Genomic DNA, 21,994 nt, shown 5'->3' with positions numbered 1-21,994 from the left:
AGCAGGTAATGGTAGGATTTCCACTGGGAAGTTGTGTGTTGCCTGCCATATCATGCACTTGGCTAACCTGCTGACATTCTGTAATAGATATAGTGACCTAGACATGGTATTCTATGGTTATCATCTGTACCTGGTCTTCTATTGTTATCATCTGTTCATATGGATAAAAGGACATTAGAAATGTGTCATGCACATGACTGTCCACCTGCTAGCCTCACCTGTTTTTGTCATACACATTATACATACTCCTTACAGGCCATATCATCTGAGAAGTAGGTTTTAGTGACAGATATGACATATTGTGATATGCCTCATGTCTCATTCTGGATGCCATGATGATGGCATACTAGATACTGTCTGTAACATTCTTTATTTGCACATCAGTTTGTATTTAATGACAACAATGTTTTGCACAGGAATATGCAGATTGTTAGACACGTTGTTTTCCTCATTATGCTTTGGATTCATACCTTACATCACATATGGTGGCAGAGTTGCCTATGGGCATTTCTTGGTGTGTTGTGTCATACTGAAGGTTTTCCACTTGAGGATTGTGTCACATTCAGTATGTTATGTAGTCATATAGTTGCTGGAATACATATTATGTATTTTCTGTCTTTTTATTTGTTTCTCCTTGACATAGCGCAGGACATGTGTCTCTTATCAGACACCAGAGGCAGGAACATGAGAGACCATTGTTTGAGGACTTGGAGTCCAAGGATGATGATGATGATGAGGCCGATGATGAGGACAGATCTGGATGTGCCATCATTCCTGCTTCACCACGGAGGAAACATTGACTTTCACCACAGGGGAATGATTTTCAGGACCAGCTCAGGGATATCAGGACTCGGCATGAGCCATGCATGACTCCTTAAAGGAAATAGCTGATAAGATCATTCATGATGTTCAACCCCATCAGGATGGCCTCTTAGGACAGTAAATATTCTCCATATGATGCAATTGTCTACTGCTGCCACCATGGTGTTTGTAATATAACCAGTTGTACTCTGTAGGCACACTTGTGCATGCATAGCATACTGCTGCCATACTCATTTGATGCACACTTGACCATACAATGCAGATACCATATGACATTCTGCATTATGTTGCACCTGCATCATGGCACACATTATCACATTAAACATGCAGTACTCATACTGATATCCGTGAAATGTTGTACTTGATGCATACATTTTTCCATGTGGGCAGGTGTGCTACTTTTTACATCTGTGTGTAGGTGTGCACTCCTATTCATGGAGTGCAGTATAGTCTTCTTATGCCCAATACACTGTAGCCCTGTATGTCACATTAGGAATTTTGGAGTTAACATGCTGCTACTGATACAAAAGTTCCACTGTATATGTGTGAGGAACTGACTGCAACTCAAAAACTGAATTTCCCCATAGTTTATACACAACACGGTGAGACAGGTTGTGGGTTAATATCATGACTGTTCACCAACATGACAGGTCCTTGCTCCATGCTTTCCATGACACTGGTGTGTTATGCTGTCACACTGGCATACTGGGTTCGTCTGTGGCATGTATTAGCCACAATGGTGCCATGTTGTTTCACATTAATGTGGCAGCTATGTATGGGCAGTCTTCCTTCACATACTGCCACTCTACCATTCATGTCTACACCAAGGAATTGCTGCTTTATGTAGCAGTATTTCAGAATGCCCTTTTTCTCCTTCTGTTATATTACAACATACATGGATATGTTTGCATACATGCCAATATTTCTGCAATTGGTGTACATATTGCACTGATTTACTTACATGTACATGTCACTGCACATATTTTGATTGCTATGGAAACCTCATTGTACCCTGGGACTGTTAACATTCATTTAATCCATGCCTCTGTGCTGTACTGTTGTTCACTGGACTGTCCTTTGATCAGTCATACCCATGGTCAGTGATATATATCTATATCTATATCTATAAATATATCTGTATATATTTGATATATATATATATATATATATATATATATATATATATATATATATATATATATATATATATATGGTATCACTTTATAATCTCAAAATACTGAAATCTCAAATTTCAGTATCCCGAGGCTATAAAGCCAAAAGTGTTAAATCACGAAAATGCATATTACCAAACCCCACAACCCCGATATTACAAGAACGAAAATACGTAAAGCTCAAAATCTCGAAAAGTTCGACAACACCTTTATTTTTACATATATGTCCCTTTTTCCCCATCAAAATACATAAAGTTGCAGTAATATCCCATCCAGAAAGACGAAGCACAAATCAAATCCATATCACTATGCTGTGACAGCTCTCCTTTACCACTGCAGAAGGTTCACCCATTAAAGTAACAGAACATAAACTTGACATCATAGTGGCAATGTAAACAGCAGACCACTTGTTCAGCTCTCCTTTACAACTGCAGAAGGTTTATCCATTAAAGTAACTAAACATAAAGTTGACATCATAGTAGCAGTGTAAACTACTGACCTCTTGCTCAGCTTTCATATCACTGTGACAAAGGAATGATAATACCTCACATCTTCAGTAACCTTGCAATAGCCATTAAAAATTCCATGGTTGTATACATGTCCCTGTTTTTAAGTACATTGTCAAACTGTGCATGGCATTTAAGTACACTGCGAAATTTAGGGGATGGGGGACTGCCACAAGTCATGCGCACCCGTAGCTCCTCTACTCTATCTTGTTCCCTAGCCAAAACATGAGTACACTTAAATCTGTTGCTCTATGTCCCAAAAGGGATTTTAACCTCCGATGCCACGCTTCAACACTATTCTGCGTACAGAAAAAGTGAATTTAGGTCATGTACATTCCAGAAACATACCGGGAATAGTAGGGGAAACCTGCAGAAACCACTAGTCCTAGTACAGAATTTGCATGCTTTTCCAAGAAGGTACCAATCACAAAAATACTTTATCAACTCTTTAGCCTCAGGTGGGAATGCATCTTTAAGTAAGTTGAGCACAGAATTCAATTCTTCCTCAGGCAAAAATGCTAGACCAACAAGGCATTTCACGTACAACTGGAAAGACATATTTGTATTATAAATGTGAGCAAGTCCTAACTGCTGCAGCTTCCTCCAGATGTTTTGGACAAAGTGGAATATGCACCCTTTTGCAATGACACCTTGCAGATTTAAACTCACACTCCTTTTAGCAGCAATTTCAAAGTCACTTAGGATGTACTTCACATTCAGCTTGTAGCCCTGTTCATCTAGTAACTGCAATACACAGTGCCATGTAAAGTTATATGACTTTAATGACTTCATAGTCATCGACAAAATAATAGTGGAACAGTTTTGTGAAATTCTCCATAATTTACAAGGCCACGTATGCTGTATAATTGCTGATATAGTATCCGTTTGTAGAAAAAGATGCCATCTACTAACCAGATAGTGGCAGTACTCAAATCTAACAAATTTCGATTAGTACTAAACACAATGACAGTAGTATCTGTAGAACTATCGCTCATGGTTTTACTAATGAACACTTCTGATTTTGTCGGGAAATCAGACATATTGAAATCCTGTAGTTTAGTAATATTCTGTACAACACTTTTACTGTCTTTCTGACAAATTCCACCTACTTGCTGTAGTAGGGCTTTATGTGTAGGTAAGCTTGGTGTAGTGGATGTAGATGCTATTACATCATCCACTAACAAACATGGTGTGTCACGAGACAATTTAGATTTTGACCTAAGCTGAGCACACATTCTATAGCGCTCTACCTGGCAAGGATCACCACCATGTATGTATCTTACAGACTTCAATAACCTTTCCCCGTCAGGAACGCTAACAGACACAGACCTATCTGTGCACTTCTCTGCTCGTTTCCATTTTCAGCTCCAATACATCTTGTCCTTCACCACCTTCTCCTGGTTTAGCACATATCCAGCCAACAAAAGGACACAACCCCCTTTTTGTGAAGCAGTCATCTGATACATGGCTCCTATAGTGCCAGGTGCAGTAATACAGACTTCAGCCATTATACATTTCAAAAAGATGCAGTTTTTCTTCCTGAACACAGCGCATGTTCCATGACTTTCAAACACAGTGTTTACAACTTGTGATTTTGAATTTCATGCTTTTGGGCTTGCAATATTCTGAACGTTCGGCTTTATAGTCTCGGGATTCTAAAATTCAAGATTTCGGTATTTTGAGATTATAAAGTGAATCCATATATATATATATATATATATATATATATATATATATACACACACACACACACACACACACACACACCTATATATAGATATAGATATAGATACAGATATAGATTTATAGATAGACAGATCACCACAGGTATTTTTGTGCCATTTGTACTATATCATTGGTGTTTGTGTGTGTGTGTGTGTGTGTGTGTGTGTGTGTGTGTGTGTGTGTGTGTGTGTGTGGATTTATGTGTATTGACATTGCTTTTTGATAGGTTCCGATTAGGCTACTGAAGGTCACACAAATAAGTCAACACCTCTGTATTGCCTCTGACATGGCATATGTCTATGATACATGCATTCCATTTCATGTGTCTTTGGGTTGTGTATACGTAATTGTGTAATGAGCAACCACTATTGCTTTTCTACAGTACTGCTGTTTGATACTGTGCTTGGTTTGCCTTTTGCATGTATTGTCAAAGAGGTTCTATTCTGTCCTTTGCTGGTCTTCTCCAGCATTTCCTTGGCTGTTTTTGGTCATCTGTGCTGTTGCTTGACTTACACTTGTACTGCTGACAGACTGCTTGGGGATTGGATTCCATATCCAATGTGTACAGTGACCCCTATTTCTTCCCCTGCAACACTCACCTGCCATCAGTCATACACATTCAGGTATGGATGTCACATAGTTTGCAACATGTCAGAATGTTGTAGCACATAGGCATATGTATTTCTGCCTTTCACCATGTCTGGTATGCATCTCTACCCTGTTTGTCCATTTACATTTGTACATGTTGTAGAGTGTGCTGTATGTATACCTTATCTCTTATTTATGTGATATTTTTTACATATTTATATTTGCTGATTTGCCCTTCTTCTCTTGTCCTGTCCTTTCCTTTCCTTTCCTTCTATTTTCCAAAAAATAAAAATAAAAAATGGAGCCAATTCCCACCACAAAAAATAAATAAATACATAAATAAATAAATACCCAGGCCCATCTTACTGTCTCTCAGATTTGTCTATTCCAGCCGACCTCTTGTGTTCCTCCTTTTTCCTGTATTCCACATCTGCTTTTCTTTCTCCCTATTTCCACGGTGTGTGTGTTACTTGTGTTCTCCGCACATGTCCTGCACCGATTGCAAGCTACTCTTAGCTCTGGCAAAGTGTCCATGATTGCCCTTTGATTTTATTTATTTTTTTATTGGAAATATGAATTCCATTGGATTCCATACTTTCCTGTAAATGTATTTTATTAGTACATGACTTATGGAGACATCTGTAGTTGTTTCTGGACCTACTGGATGGATTGCTGCAGACATGCATTCCTTTAAATGTCTTGCAGCCTCCATTGGGCTTGTATAACTTCTATACTGCACCTCACAGTTTATGATACACTTTTCTTGAATTATGGGTTTGCTGTAAATGCTAGAGCACAGATACTACCGCGCAATTTTGTTTTGCGTTGATGTATTCTAGGATCACTGAGGCATATTTGCATATCATAGGTTTATCCGCAACTTTTGAGCAGATGTAGGTAATGCATCAGATTTCATGACCTGCAAGTGAAGTTAGAAAATGCTTTATTTATATTCAACTAGCAAGCAGAGTGTTTGACAGTTAGAATGTGATATTGTTACCTGGTTATTACAGCTGCCCTGCCCTGATCTAAACAAGAACCTGCTAATTATAATCATATGCTGGGTGCTATACATGCAGGTCTCGACTTTCCCTGTTTCATACACTAGTCACACCAAGTACTATAGAGAATAAAGATGAATAATACTTACCATTATTTACGCTGCATTACAGTTTGATATCTTGTCTCTGTTATTCGATTGTACTCAGATTTCTAGCTCAGTCTACAATTGATGATCCAGTTTATGTTTCAAGAATTTCACACTGATGGTAAAAGTGGTGATCAGGTCTGATGAATCCGCATCTGTAGTTCAACTTCCTTCACATTTGCAAGTGATTCAAACAATCAGATGCTGTGAATATTTCAAATGGCACAGTACTTTCCCAAAGTAAAAATATATGAAAGAAATGTCATAAATAAAATGTTCTGCAGCTGCTGTCTTGTAGCCCATAACCATACCTCACAACCTTTAAGACCAAGAAATCTGGACAAAAGCATAGATAATGGAGAGACAAAGGGACAAAAAATGAAGACAGTTTTTAAATATCGCTCTTACAAACTTGGAAGTTGATCGAATAACAGATTTTGTGTGAGCATGAATTTTCTGAAGAGTATAAAGTCTGTAACTCAAATATCTGTCATCATTTTCTGACTTTAATCCTCAATGATTTGCTAGTGATTTTCCAGAAAACCAAAGTTTTATGAGGGACAGACCAAAAATATGACACAAAGATCTGGACATTCTGTGAAAATCTGTACAGTTGAGAGATATGCGACATAATTATGTGCATGTTCTTGCTAAATCTGATGTATCATGGAACAATGTTTTTCTATCCCTTGTTTAGTAAATTTCCAGTTATATGGCTCTTTCAGATATTTTCAATTATCTTGCCCTTTTAATTAATACATCAATGATATTTACAGGTTGTCAGTAAGTGTTTACAAGTTATCAGTAACTGAGTTCTGCAAATAACTAGTTTTAATTCGTCATCTTCATCATCAACATCATAAGCCACATTTTAGTAGCCTTCCTGCCTTAACTGCACAGTGTTCCATGTTTCCTACCTGATAGGTGAGGTCCCTGCTAAATTACCAGAAATTTGTTTTTACAGTTGTAATAAGCACCCCAGCAGAGCAGCAAAAACTCACAAAATAGCACCAACCACTTTACATTACACCCAGTGTCTGTTCATACCATAAAAAACTACTCCAAAAATTGAAACCAACCACCCTAGCCACAAACAGCCTCCCAGCTGACGTTCTGCAAATCGCAGCAGAAGCAGTAGCATACTCAGCAGCCATACTCATAAACAGATCAATATCAGAGAGTCTGAAACCTGTTATTTGGAAAATCTCCCACATTATACCTTTACACAAAGAAGGTAATTCCACCAAACTTACTAATTATCATCCAATTACCATCCTGTCACCAATATCTAAAATCATAGAGAGAGTCGTACATACCCAATTCATGGACTACCCTAATGCAATAAACTATTATCAAACACTCAACAAGGTTTTTGCCCCCATCACAGCACCACGACAGCCCTAATGTCCTTTACTAACACAGTGAACCATTTTAGAAATAATGGACAATTTATCTGCCTCATTTTTAGACTTCTCTAAAGCCTTTGATATGCTAAATAACAATGAACTCATCAACGTGCTCTCCACTCTAAACCTTAGTAGCTCCTCTATCACCTGGTTCCAAAGCTACCTATCAGGACGACAGCAGGCCATCCAATGGCAACACCACATTTTTCCCTCATCTCATAGTTGCCTTAGGGGTTCCACAAGGGTTGATCCCTGGGCCTCTACTATTCTCTCTGTTCACCAACCAGCTCCACACTTCCATACTTCATGCCTCAGTGGTACAATATGCAGATGACTCTACTCTAACATGCACAGCCTTCTCCCTACAAGACCTCCACACCATAAATCAAGATTCCTTTCTATCTGTTAAAACATGGCTCAATAGCTCCCATCTCATTTTAAATCCAATAAAACAAAGGTCCTTCTCTTCTACCCGACAATATCCCCCTCATCTTCCTTGTCTTTTAATATTGTATCCAAAAATAAAACTATTATCACCCCAGTAACTCACACTAAGCTGCTAGGCATAGAAATTGACAATAACTTGAAATTCGATATTCCTATAGCTCAAACAATTAAGAAGGTCCACAAGAAACTAAGTCTTCTATACAGAAACAAACAATTTCTAACTAGAAACACAAAACCTACTGTCACTCACACACACCTGCTGTCAATTCTGCTATACGCCTCCCCATTTCTAACCAACCTCTGCAAAACTGATATAACGAGACTGGAATCCTGTTACAATAAAATTGCCAAGTTTGCCACTGATTCTACACACAGGACACATCACTGTACATCTCTTAAACAGCTAAACTGGCTAGAACTTCCTCAAGTGCTACACTTTAAGCAATTAACCTTTGTTCACAAAATACTGCATCAACCAGATAAAACCCCTGTTCTTCAAAATCTTATACAACCATATGTTACTTTTAGATGCCTCCATTCCAGTACCAAACTAGATACAACCAAAGCTAACAACTCATCTGGAGAATCACTCTTCTGAAACTTCATTCCTAAAATATGGAATAAACTGCCAACCTCTACAACCTCCAACTGCTCTACACTACAATTTAAAAAGCTCCCAAAAACACACTTAGTAGACACTTGGCTCTGTTCTTGCAACTGTCCTGGATAGGTCTAACCTCAGTCTATTTAACTTAATATTGCTCATTAAGTATTATCCTACACCAGTATTTGCCCACAGGTGTATAGAAGCTAGATGTCATTATCACTTAAATAGTATATATTAATTTATGACATGTAATGTAAATGTTACCTCTTAAGAATTGTATTGCCCATCATTATGTAACTGTTGATTGTGAATACTATTGCAATTCATCACTTGTTTGTCAACTTTTGCAATATTTGTAATTCATATAACTGGAGCTTTTCTCCCCGAACCTCTACTGAAAAATGACCTGTGTCCAGTTGGACTTTCTGGTAAACAAATGTAACATAAATAAAAATAAATAAAATATATATCACACAGATCATGGAAGAAATTCTCTTACACCTGCACCAATGTTATACATGTGGGGCTGAACTTCCTTGGCTTTACTTGCATGGTTATTTACCAGTGAAAATATAGTCAGTGACCTCACCTGCATCTGGAGCATATGTTCCACTCTGTTACAGTAGTTTGCCTTTTCCTTCTACTTTTTTTCTGTGCAAATATATTAAACAGTATCCTTGGTTAAAATACATGTAATAATTGCATGTTTTCCCTGTGTCTCTGTGAGGTTTTTCCTACCTTCGAAAACATGCTGTTTCCATCTCAAACTCACCTAAGAATAGAGTTGTAGGTAGCAGCACAGACTCTAGATGGTGCTCTGTAGGGGGACCAGTTGTATAGACCAACCACTTTGGGCATTTACTATGGTGCACATTACCATCAAGATAGGAGAATACCACAGACTACGAGCCATGGCAGGGCTAGTCACTTGATGGTGTGACTCTAGGGTCATGTTGACTAATGTAACAGTGGGATGCATGTGCCCCTATTGGCCAGTGTGTGCCACCTTAAAGCCCTGGGTCAATAAGCTACTGGCAAGTGGGTGCTTATTTGCCCAGCTTGAGCTAACTGGGATAGCACTGTTGAGAGAAACCACTCAACCTCCCAAACATGAACTAAGAACTGCTACACTCAATGCAGGCTCGCTGACAGGATGCAGGTTGGAAGTGGATGACATGATGGTAAGGAGGAGACTGGCCATCCTATTATCCAGGAGAAAAGGTGGAAATGCAGTGAAGCAAAGCCATTTAGCCTGGGATCAAGAGTCTACTACTCAGGAGGGCAGTATTTATAATCTCAATCTATGCCCAGGGTTGTGATAATAAGGAAAAGAGTGCATTCAGGCAGAAGTTCAGGTTGCAAGATATAGCAGGTCAACATAAATCATATTGACATTGGTGTTGATAATGGATGACATGGGTGATCTGAATGCACACATTAGGACAGACAGACAGACAGAACAGGATGCCTGGGAACACAAGGAATGGGGCAACAGAAATAAATAATTAGAGGCCTTTCTAGACTTCTGCTAGCAAATGGGTTGATGGTGACCACAGAGAGACTGTCACATAAAAGGAGCCAACATGCATCTCAAGTAGACTTCCTCCTAGTAAGAAAAGGTCATGGGGTAGAATCAGCTATTCCAAAGTCATCCAGTAAAACAGTTGGCCCACAGTATAAACCACTGGCACAATCAGCTGCAAGCAGTGGTCAGAAAAGGCTGTAAGGTCAACAGAGACTGGGCTGAAGAGCTGTAAATTAGCTTGAGATATAGCACAAGAGTTCAAAGAAATACTCAGAGCTCTAGTACCTCAAGAAGAAATGAAATAGGTGAAGCTGAAGAAGAAGAATGGCAGTACCTCAAAACAGCATGTTTGAGGACAAAAGGATTAAAACATCAAAAATAAGGAAGACTTTTTGCTTTTCCCAGTTAGGGGTCGCCACAGCGGAACTCCGGTTTGCTCATGATTGGCAGTGGATTTTTATGGTGCCGAGTTGCCAGCCCAATGCCCAACCTTCAACTAAGGCAAACCCATTCACACTCGCACCTACCTGCATGTCATTGTAATGTCACTCGATCGTGGTGAAGACATGCAGACTCCACGTAGAAGGCACTCCAGCCGAGAATCGAACGGGAGAACCTCTTGCTGTGAGGCGACAATGCTAACCACTGCACCACCACGGCTGCAAAAATAAGGAAACTGGCAGCAAATCTGGCCTCTCCACAAATGTAGTAATGACATCAAAAAAGAGAGTGTACCAGTGCCATGAGTAGCAATAAATCTGTTTATTCCAGTGGTAAAAATGTTTGTAGTAGAATTGCTTCTTCAGGCATGAAGCATTCTCCTTCTCCTTTCAGCTTTTCCCATTAAGGGTCACCACAGCAGAACAATGGTTCATAGAATGATTGGCAGTGGAGTTTTACAGTGTCAAGTTGCCAGCCCAGCACGCAAACTTCTACTGAAGGGACACACACACTTACACCTAGGGCCAATTTAGAGTGTCCAATCCACCTGCAGCATGTCTTTGGTATAAAACCAGAGCACCCCATGAAAATACACATGACTGCAGGGAGGATATGCAGACTCTGCAAAACGCACATTACCACAGGGAGAACATGCAAACTCTGCACAGAAGGCACCCCAACTGAAAATCACACCAGAACACATCTTGCTATGAAGCAGCAATGTTATCCACTACACCACAACAGCCACCCTTAAAACCATGTCAAAAGCTCATCCTTATATAATACAACAAAAGCAGGTAGCACAAGTCATATGATCAATTAAACCATTATACAATTAAAACATTTAAATGCCCAGATATTTTAAAATATACTTAGAAAACAACCTATATAAATCTATATACAATCATATACTACATGTATATATGCAAACAGACAGCACTCTATACATAAAGCACTTATCCAGGTTGTACTTAAAATACATTAAAAGGCCTCAAATATATTCATGTGTATGACCAAATACATATACAAATTCATACTATCATACATTATTTATAAGGTCTACTAACTCTGATTTAAGAGTATAAGCATCATTTAGGGCAGATGGATGTTGAGCTCTTAATATCCATTTATTTTCTTCTTTTTGTGTAACATTTTTCTTGCCCCTCCCCAAAGATATGTAGGAATAGAATGTAAAATCAAAAACTTAAACTTATGTGTGCCATCTGTACCTGCTATATACTTATAAAGGCAATCGGTGACTATTTTCCTTATCATATCTGAAACATGGCTACAAATTCTGTCTTTAAACCTTTGATTGGACTTCTCTATGTAGTATACTGGACATTTAGAGCACTTCACCATATATATATATATATATATATATATATATATATATATATATATAGTATGTCTCTTGTTTTGCAGTTTCCATAAGCTGTCAATTAAAATCTAATATTCTTCACTGGATGTGCTATAGTGTTTTCTGTATGTATATATATATATATATATATATATATATATATATATATATATATATATATATATATATATATATATATATATATGTATATATATATATATATATATTTACAGAAAGTGCAGCTATTACATTTAAAAGTTCCTTTTATCTTAGTTCCATTTTCTTTGGTTCTAATTTGCTCTTTATAGCACAGTTTATTTTTAAGTGTAAAGTTTTTTTTTTTTTTTTTTTTTTTTTTTTTTTTATAAATAGTTAAAAAGATGTTGCACTTAAAATGAACTGTAATTATAAACTGTAAGGTTTCAAGACAGAATTTGTAGCCACCTGGCCTGACTGATCCTTATATATTATATGATTGTATATAGATTTAGATTTATATTGGTTGTTTTCTAAGTATATTTTAAAATATCTGGGCATTTAAATGTTCTAATTGTATAATGGTTCAATTTGCCTTACCCTCATCTGTGGTATTAAACTATTCTACCCAGTCTAGGGCCATGTGGAGATACAGTGCCACCTTCTTTTATAAGGTAGCCTGGATTCTAGAGTTTTTTTTCTTTCATAAGCCTATTCTGGGTGATTCCTCTGTAGTACGTCATTATGCGTGCTGTACCCCCATCTGTGATATTAAACTATTCCACCCAGTCTCCAGCAGAAGGTGATGTTGCACTATAAGGTTGATAGTCTTATACTCCCAGTTTGAAAAAAGATAACTAATGCCTAATTCTTACTCACAATTATAGAAACTACACAAGCACAAAGATTGAATGCAAGATAGTCGAATATTTTTTCAAAAAATATTAATAGACATGTTTACTGCACCTCGGTAGAATTTTGGAAATTGATCAAACAAATTGTTTAACTTATAGGTCCTTGACGTATTTGCTTCTTAAAGTGGGCAAGGCAGGGATAGTTAATAGATACTGTTCTATTCATGCCAAAAAATGCAGGTAAAACATTCATTAAATGTTTAGTTTGATAATTAATTTTCAAACTCTTCATTGCAAACAGATCCTCTGGCAAAATGTGTCACGTCATAAGTATTTTTCATTATTACCACCAGAGGTCACCCTAGTAATTCATATTTAATAATAAATTATTTTCCTTTTGTTAAGACCTTAAGAGTATACAAATAATTATAAATCTTTTTTTAGTGTATGGTAATTTTTAAAATGCATTTCAGTTTGAGATTTTCAGTGATTACAGTTTAGATGTGGGTTGTAGATACAAGTAATTTTAAAGGTAAGCTATCAATGTATATTCTCGCATGCCTTCTTTCTGGTCCAAGTTTACATATACTTTATGGAGGACTCAGTACAAAATATTAAAAGGCAGCTAGTTATTAATGACTTTGCTAATGTATGCTCGATAAGTAATCAATGTAATTGCAGAATAAACATTTTAAATATTTTTTTGTATATATATATATTTTTTTTGTTATTATTATTTTTTTTGCTTTCACAAATAAGAAAATAAGAAAAACAGTGCTGTTTTGCATCTTAAACACAAAATCCCACTGTAGTAGCAGGCCATATTTATGCTGTGATACAAGTTTAGCTCCTTTTAGTGGGATGTTATTTCTTTGGCAGATGTGTAGGAGATCATCTAGGAATGGATTCTGTGATGCTTTGCAGGTGAGGCAGAGGTCCCCTCATGGGAATCTGTAGAAAACACAAAAGAGAGAAAGTGCTTTAATGTGGTTTGTGTAGTATGAACCCTGTAGTCTTCTGTGTGCCATGTGGTGTTGCTAATATAGCAAGATAGGCTTAAGTCTCTAGAGCAACGGGTTGCATTGCCTACTTGTTCAATTTAGGTGAAAGAACTAAAACAGCGCTTTTTCATTAATAGGACAGTAGCCTTAGCTGAGATAATCATAAAGGGTCAGTAAAATAGGAAACAGAAGGAAAGGGCTTTTAGCCTATCAGAATAAATAAGGATACTGAAACCTGAAATCTTTATGGTGAGAAAACACCGAGGTCTCGAGTTGTTTTATGTGCTTAGTATGATACATGCCAACAGGGTCCTAATATTCAATGATGGGATTAATCAAGAAAGAATAAAGTGACACTGGAAGTTTCTGGCATCTTTTTGGGGATACCACAAGGAATAAGCTTTGCAAACTAGTAGGATTTTCTAACCGCCACAGAGAAATGGTAGTGAAAGGAAACTACTATCAACATAATTATCAAAGTCTCTGACGAGTGTGTCACATTTAAGTGGACTGCAATCTAAATGTTTAATGGTAGCGATTATAGATATCAAAATTACCATATGTATAAGAGCATCATTAGTATAAGAAGCCTTTGACAGGTCTAGGTCTGTTTATAGAGAATTGGAGTATCAAAACTGGATTTTGTAATCATCTACAGTTTTCAGACATTAGCAAATTTGTTAAAACATCAACATCAGATTCATGAGATAAAAGTGTTTATCAAACCAGTCTACAGTGCCCTGTGAGGTACTGCTGGTTATGTTTTTCTTTTTCCTTTCTAGACCAACCATCATGACATTAATGGCATGGATTTACTCAGATAACCAATTAGCTATCTACTCCAAGTTCCAGGACCAAATAAACTACCATTATCTACAATAAGCTGCTTAAGAAAACACTTGGAGAACTCGTTTACAATAAAACTCTTGAAAAGGTGATAAAGTATCACCGGGATTCATCAAGCTCTGCATGGAGTGCAGGATTAGTGCAAGAGCTGCTGCACGCAATAGGGTCGATGAGCGATCCAGGAATGAGCTCCCGGGACATGCATGAGCGGTCCTACACTATTCCTCCATGGACACAGCTCCTGTATGCTAACTACCCCATTTGCTGGTGAAAAACATCCAAATGAGGTGAATTAGTGATCCAGGAAGCAAGCAGGCGTCTGTGCAGGAATAGTCTAACCTGCAGAAATGTATTCGGTTACTAACTGAATATATTACTGCAAATTACAAAATGGAGGCATGACAGCTCCAAAGAAAGCATGTATTCAATGTAGTAGGCATGCCAATGGCCAAATATATGGCCATTGGCGTGAGAAATAATTGCAAAATTATAAAAAAAACTTTTTTTTGGCCAGTTTCAGCCGTTTAAGCAGAGGGCAGCAGTGTGCAAATGAGATCGGCCTGAAAATAAGGAAAAAAGTTGGAAATAATCTTTTAAACCAAAATCAGCATTCTGCCATAATAGTCAATGGCATGCATAAGACAACAATACCATGGAATAGTGGTTGCTAAGGGGTAAGGCTGAGTGTCAGTTTTCTAACCATGCATTAGCAGTCCGTTTAATGCAAATGAGGGGATTGATACTGAATCACAGATTTCCCCTCAGTGTTAGCTTGCACCCAACCATGTAGATGCAGCAACACCATGGTATAAGCATAAGAGGTATATGATTTCATAAGGGGGAGTGTCATGCATGCTGTAAGCTTATTGGAGCTCTGTGGCCTTTGTTTGGCCTTAGCTAAGCACAGCTAAGGAAGGGGGTGTGTCTGAGGCTGCCTAGCAGTGTTTACATTGCCTAAATGGGTGTGCGTGCTGTGCACCAGGTTTAAAAAAAAAAAAAATAGAAAATAGCAGGTCTGTTGACATCTGAGCACTGGGTATGCGTGGCACCCCTCAGGGCTTAAATGGGAAGGCAATGGGAAGGGAAAACAGCAGTAGGAATGCAATCAAGGAGAACTAGCATAGCTGGCAGGTGAAATATATCAGAATCAGCCAATTACACAGGCAGCAGCCCAGCACATTACTATAAAGTATGCAAACACCTTTCACTCTGTTATTTCTCACAAACTCTACACCACTGGTGTACACAGATGGGGAAATTTTACCTGACAAAACTACGAAAATGATAGGGGCTGCTGTCACTCTCATACATCAATATGTGGAAGAGGCCGAGGGTTGTGAGGATGAGAATGCTCATGATCAACCCACAGTGAGGAGAAGAAGAGGAGTGTACAGACCCAGGGTAACCTACCAGGGGCTACATGAGCAGGAGATAGTGGAGTGCTATAGGGTGGACAAAGACATCCTACAGCAAGTTGTTGAGCTGTGCTGGCCTTGCCTCACACACAGAACCAGCAGAGGGGAACCCATGCCAGTGGATACCAAGATATGTGTAGAGTTAAGAATACTAGCCACAGGTATGTTCCAAACGCCATCTGGGGATATCAGGGGGATCTCACAGGCATCGGCATCCAGGGTACTCCATCAGTTCCTGGATGCCATGTCAGCACATGCTGGTGAGCACATATATTTCCTCAACACCCATGAGGCGTTGACCAACAATATGCGTCTCTTCCACCAAATAGCAGAATACCCTGAGGTAATGGGTGCTATAGACTGCATACACATACACATCAAAGTAGCACCTGGTGAGTGAGGTAGGGTCTACATAAACCACAAGAGCTTCCCCTCTATCAACTGCCAGGTTGTATGCGATGCTCAGGATATTATCATGACTGTGTATGCTGGCAGCCCTGGAAGCTATCACGACTCCCACATCTGGCATATGACAGAGCTGTACCAGAGATTTGCCACTGGGGACATGCCATATGGCTACCTACTGGGGGATGTGGTTACGCACTGGAGCCATGTCTGATGACACCCATCAGAAATGCACACACACCTGAACAAGAAATCCATAATGAGGCACATGCACAAACCAGAATCATAATAGAGCATGTGTTTGGAAAGCTCAAGTCATGGTTCCGGTGCGTGGCATATCCGGTGGAGCCTTGCAGTACTCTCCAGCTACATGTACACAAATTTACATTGTATATGCCATGCTACACAATATGATCCTGCTGAAACAGCTGCAGCAGGAACAGCATGGCGCAGGGCCACCCAGCCCCTCACCATTGTCAAGGCCAGCACTGGCACAGAGTGACTTGTAACCTGAGCCTGCCCATGTAGGCAGAAGGAGCATGCCCAGTATTCCCAGGCTTTGGCAAAGAGGCAACGCATAGCACATACACTGACATGGTAGGAACCCTGGGAATGACACCTCTCTCTGATTCGCACATACAGTAAAAGTGATGCCAAACATGACACTACCTGTGCTTTAACAAGTGTCGCAAGTGTACTATGTACATCCGGCATAGTCAGCCCTCCAGCACCATCCTCAATTCTGGCACAGCCAGAAGGTAAGCTACTCTTCCTATCAATTGCTGAATGGAGTAGTATGTTCTGCTAGTTGTATCTATTGTATGGATGTGAGCATGCAAGGGATACAGGTGGCTGAATGGGATGGCAGCAGATAGTGGGCACCTATATGGGCAGCATGAAATCCATAACAAATACTGGTGTCAACAAAGTAGGCAGTTACTAGACAAGGTGACAAATCCCACTGCAGTACATGTGTTGGCCCAAATGTGTGGCCACAGGACACACACATGCATATCAGTGAGGCTTACATACCCAACAACAGCCTCAGCCAGCAGGACAGGTGTAGATGACCATAAATAAAGGCTGTGCCAAGGCCTCCAACTGATGGCAATGGAGAACAGTCTCCCCTCCAGAACTACACAGACAGACTGCAACAGGTCTGGCAGTTGTATGTTAGTTCTGAAGGGTAAGAAGTCTGAAACTGAAATATAGGTCAATAAAACCTTTTATCTGTACTCTACTAATATGCCTCTTGTCTGCATGATAAGTCAGAACACAAAATGAAATGGAAGCCAAAAGAGTACCGCAAATACCAGTACAGTCATAGCAAATGTTTACAGTTGTCAGGTGTGCCCCCCCCCCACAATCCTATGTAGAAATGCAGTAACATGTATGTGTGGGTTTAATAACAGTGGAGCACAGATTACCTGAGCTGGCACATTTACAGGATAGATTGTTGCATGTGTCTGTGTGTTAGATTGTTGTGTGTTGCATATTGTGTGGAAGTGGTCTGCATGTAGGCATGGATGGTTGTGTCTCAGTGGCCTAGGGCCAGTACTGTTAATGACAGAGCCATGTTCTGACAACTGCAGTGCCAACCACAATGCTTCCCAGCAAGATCTAATTCAGCAGTCATCCATACTCACTGTTCAGATGTCAATATCTGTCACCTTCTGAAAGACGAACATGTCATGAATGTGGTCCCAGACATACACACAGTACACAGGTAGAAGTACTCTAGACAGAGTACATAAATTTAACTGTCAACTGCACACACCTTTGGAATTGTACATACAGGTTAGCAGCAAATTAGTTCTCTGTGTAGTATGGAATACTGATGTTTACTGGCCAATCACTGGCAGACCACAAAAGGCACAGTTATGAAGTAATGAGAGACTGCCTATGTCCCCACACAAGGCAGCATAAGGGGAATGTCCCAGGTATATCTGTGAGTCAGCTGCTAGAAGCTTCCATATCACACATGCACTCAGCTCACCCCACCATCAGCCACAGGTTTATCACAGATCATATCCCTGCTGTTGGGAATGAGTACAGTATGACCCCCACTTCTCTATGGGAATACCCACAGAATGCAGCATGCTGAAGAGGTATCCCATGTAGGTGTATCCCTAGCAGTAAGCAGCACCCTGCCAGCATCCAGAACAATGGATTAATATGGAAGGAACTATTGCCATTAACACCTCGCACACTTACCCTGTCACGCCAGGGGAATCCAGTGGCTCGCATCCTGAGACTGTAGGAGTGACAGAATGCACTGGCCTGCTACAGATGGCCTGCATCACTACCAAATCCCCTACAATCCTCTGTTAAAGGCATCTGCCTCACCTGTACTGCCAATGTATATTATCTCATGGGGTCCCAACTAACAACATAACGCAGTCCACAGAACACAAATACAAGGCCATGTTGATGTATCCCAGTAGCATGCCCACCATGTCCTACTGCATGAACTTGTGGACCAACCCCTAAATACCGCTGGGAAGAAGGGACAACTATAGGGATACTTCTCAGATATCACTCGCATAATCTTAGGAAGAGGATACACTAACAGAGTGGGGGGGTGTAGAAGCATGGACACCATGGAGTGTGTGAAGTGTGAAACTCTGATGTGTGCCCATACCACCCCTGCCTGCAAATCCAGTAATGGGTAGCTACAGACCTGCTTGTAAACCACAATGTGAAAGGGAATTGACCAGATATATGAGCCCTGCCTCTGGGTAACATGGGTGAATCTGTACAGCTGAGAGGTATGGCCACAGCAGGATATAGCCATTCTGTTACGTCGATAAATGTGCAAGCAGGGGATCCTCAGCCACCACAGTACCAAGGTGTTGTATCATTTACTCAGATCCATCAGCAAGTGTCTGCAGCTACCCTTCCAGAATGGCATGAGTGTGTAAGAATATGCAGGTTGCAGACCACAATACTGGACACAGCTTCATTCATCTTGTATTTCCCAGGAAATAGCTGTGAGCAAATAAGTATATCTGTCAGTAGATGATGATATAATACATCACAGTGTAAAACAGTACACATGTCTGAATATCTCTGCTAAAACCAACCATGTAACACAAGCAGCACAGACACAATAGTTACAGTATCCCACTATCTTTCACCAATTGTGACTCCATATTGTCAACCTATCTACAGATATCCTGCAGAAACAGGTTGCTAGCTGTAGGTGTATAACACAAAATCCTGGACTGGAGTACAACCTACCTGGAATGGATTTACACACTCAGTACAGAAGGTCATACTGGACATGCTTCTACACTTAGAGAAATGAAGCCATGTCTGACAACAACAGTGGAGTATACATATCTGTCAGTCGCAGATGTCTGTGCACACACACCACATTGCACACCATTCATGCATTGCACACACATCAGATAGGAATACTCACATATATCCAAGGCCAACACACTATAATAGGTAAAACATACAGACACAGAGATGTGGGGAAGAGAGAAACAGGCAGTGACAGAGAGATTTCTATCAGGAGGCCTGTCTCACCCACCACACATCCAATTGGTCAATATCATATGATGTGCCAATGTCAATCAATGTAGACATTTGCTTTTGGTAGCCCTCAGCCCTAAAGTGTCTGTGTTACTTGTGATAACTGTGTAACATGATAGTACAAATCAGTATTCATCTAGCATTTGTATACCCAGTCCTGTCTAATGTAAAGTTGTGTGTGACTGAGAGTTGTGTGTGTGTTTCCAGAGGAATGGTTTATGGCCCATTCACACACACTGCACTTCCTATTGCCCATGTTAGCACTCATGCTGATGTCAATCACCTTGAAATAACCCTCTGGCCAAGTCTCAATGCCATAAGCTCCGTGGCGCTTGCTATAACTCTGTAATGTTATAGTGTAACATATTAGTTAGGTAGGAATTCAAATGCCAAACATGGCAACTGTGAAACTCTGTGTGTGTGGAGACAAATGATTTTGAGGCCATTCACAGTCACTACACCTCTCATTGTCCTACTTTAGCAAGTCTGCTGATGTCAGTCACCTTGAAATACCCCTTTGGAGAAGGGCTAACCCTATAAGCTCCGTGGTGTGTGCGATAACTGTGTAATGCTATAGTGTAACATACTACTGAGGTAGGAGCTCTAATCTCAGACATGATAACTGTGTGTTTGAATGTGTGTGTGTGTGTGTGTGTGTGTGTGTGTGTGTGTGTGTGTGTGTGTGTGTGTGTGGGTGTGTGTGTGTGGGGGGGTGATTAATGATTTTGAGGACATTTACAGTCACTACACCTCCCATTGCCCTACTTTAGCAAGCCTGCCAATGTCAGTCACCTTTAAATATGCCTTTGGACAAGGGCCAGCCCTATAAGCTCCATGGTGAGTGTGATAACTGCTTACTGTTGTAGTGTAACATTCTAGTTAGGTAGGAGTTCTAATCCAAGAAAAGACAACTGTGTGTGTGTATGAGAAAGACTGTGTGTCCTCGACAATACCTGAAATTTTGGACATTCACACTTAGTATTCTCCTCTTACCCCTCCATTAGCACTGCTGCTGATGTTAGTCACCTTCAAAGATACCTTTGGGGAGCTCTCCAACATGTAAGCTCCATGGCGTGTGCCATAAATGCCAACACCAACAGCACTACTAGATAGGGTCCAAGGGTACTAGCTGCTAGTACAAGGGTCTAGGGAACTACTAAAGGGGCGGTGAATACCGCACAACGTGGCTGGGCTAATATATGCCTTCGGGCAGATAGCCCAGTACCAAACTATGAACCTATGAACCTATAAAAATGTAGTAGCAATAACTACAGAGATATGGGTTTGAATCTCATCTGCGACAAGTGTTTGTGTATGTACCTCAAAGATTTTGGCCCCATTTATACCCAGTATATATCTCAGAGCCTGACTTTAGCAGTCCTGCAGATATCATCCATCTTAGAAGTACCTGTTGCCAATCCTAAACCATATCAAGTCAGTGGTGCATGTGGTAAATGCGTAACATAATGGACCATAAAGATCCTCAGATAGAGGTTACTCCTGGTAAATATGTGTTTAGGATAAAGTTATTTTTGGGATCTCTCACCCACCACATCACCCAATGCCAGTATTTACAAGAGACGGTGATGTTCCTCACCTTAGAAGTACCCTGGGACAGTATCCCTGCTATAAGCTCTGTGGCACTTGCGATAAATCTGGTACACAACAGTAACAATACATAACTAGGTAGGGGTTTGAATCTCAGCACTGGCAAGTGTTTGTGTGTTTGTCTTCAGTGTCCTGTGTGGAGGTTGCTGTGATTGTGTAATAACAGGATGCATTGTGGGGTGGGGTTTGCTAAATTATTATGTTGAGGACCTAGTATATGTCACAATGTCCACCTTACAATGACAACAGATGTCAAACACCAGAGAGGCTGGTGTAGACAATCCATAGCCCTACATGTGACATTATGGCTTGGTGAACAATATAGGCAACCCTTATATTACTCACAGAACACTCTCCACCCATGTCTCAGACACAAACACACTTGGCTAAGGAACAACCACTATACTGTTAGTTCCCTGCATATTACCTCACAGATAGTAACCACTGTGTGATTGCAGTGGACTACATGCCTGTTGACCACAGTGGTGCCACTGACATCAGAAAGTACTGTGATTTGTTACATCTCCTGACTGTGTGTTATCCAGCAAATAAATGGACATGGCACCCTGTTTCATCCCCGCAGTAGGCAAATAAATGCATACA

This window comes from Protopterus annectens, chromosome 4.part1 (genome assembly GCF_019279795.1).
Source record: "Protopterus annectens isolate FY-2018-M chromosome 4.part1, PAN1.0, whole genome shotgun sequence".
In the NCBI taxonomy this organism is placed as follows: Eukaryota; Metazoa; Chordata; order Ceratodontiformes; family Protopteridae; genus Protopterus; species Protopterus annectens.
This window is presented reverse-complemented; position numbering follows the sequence as displayed.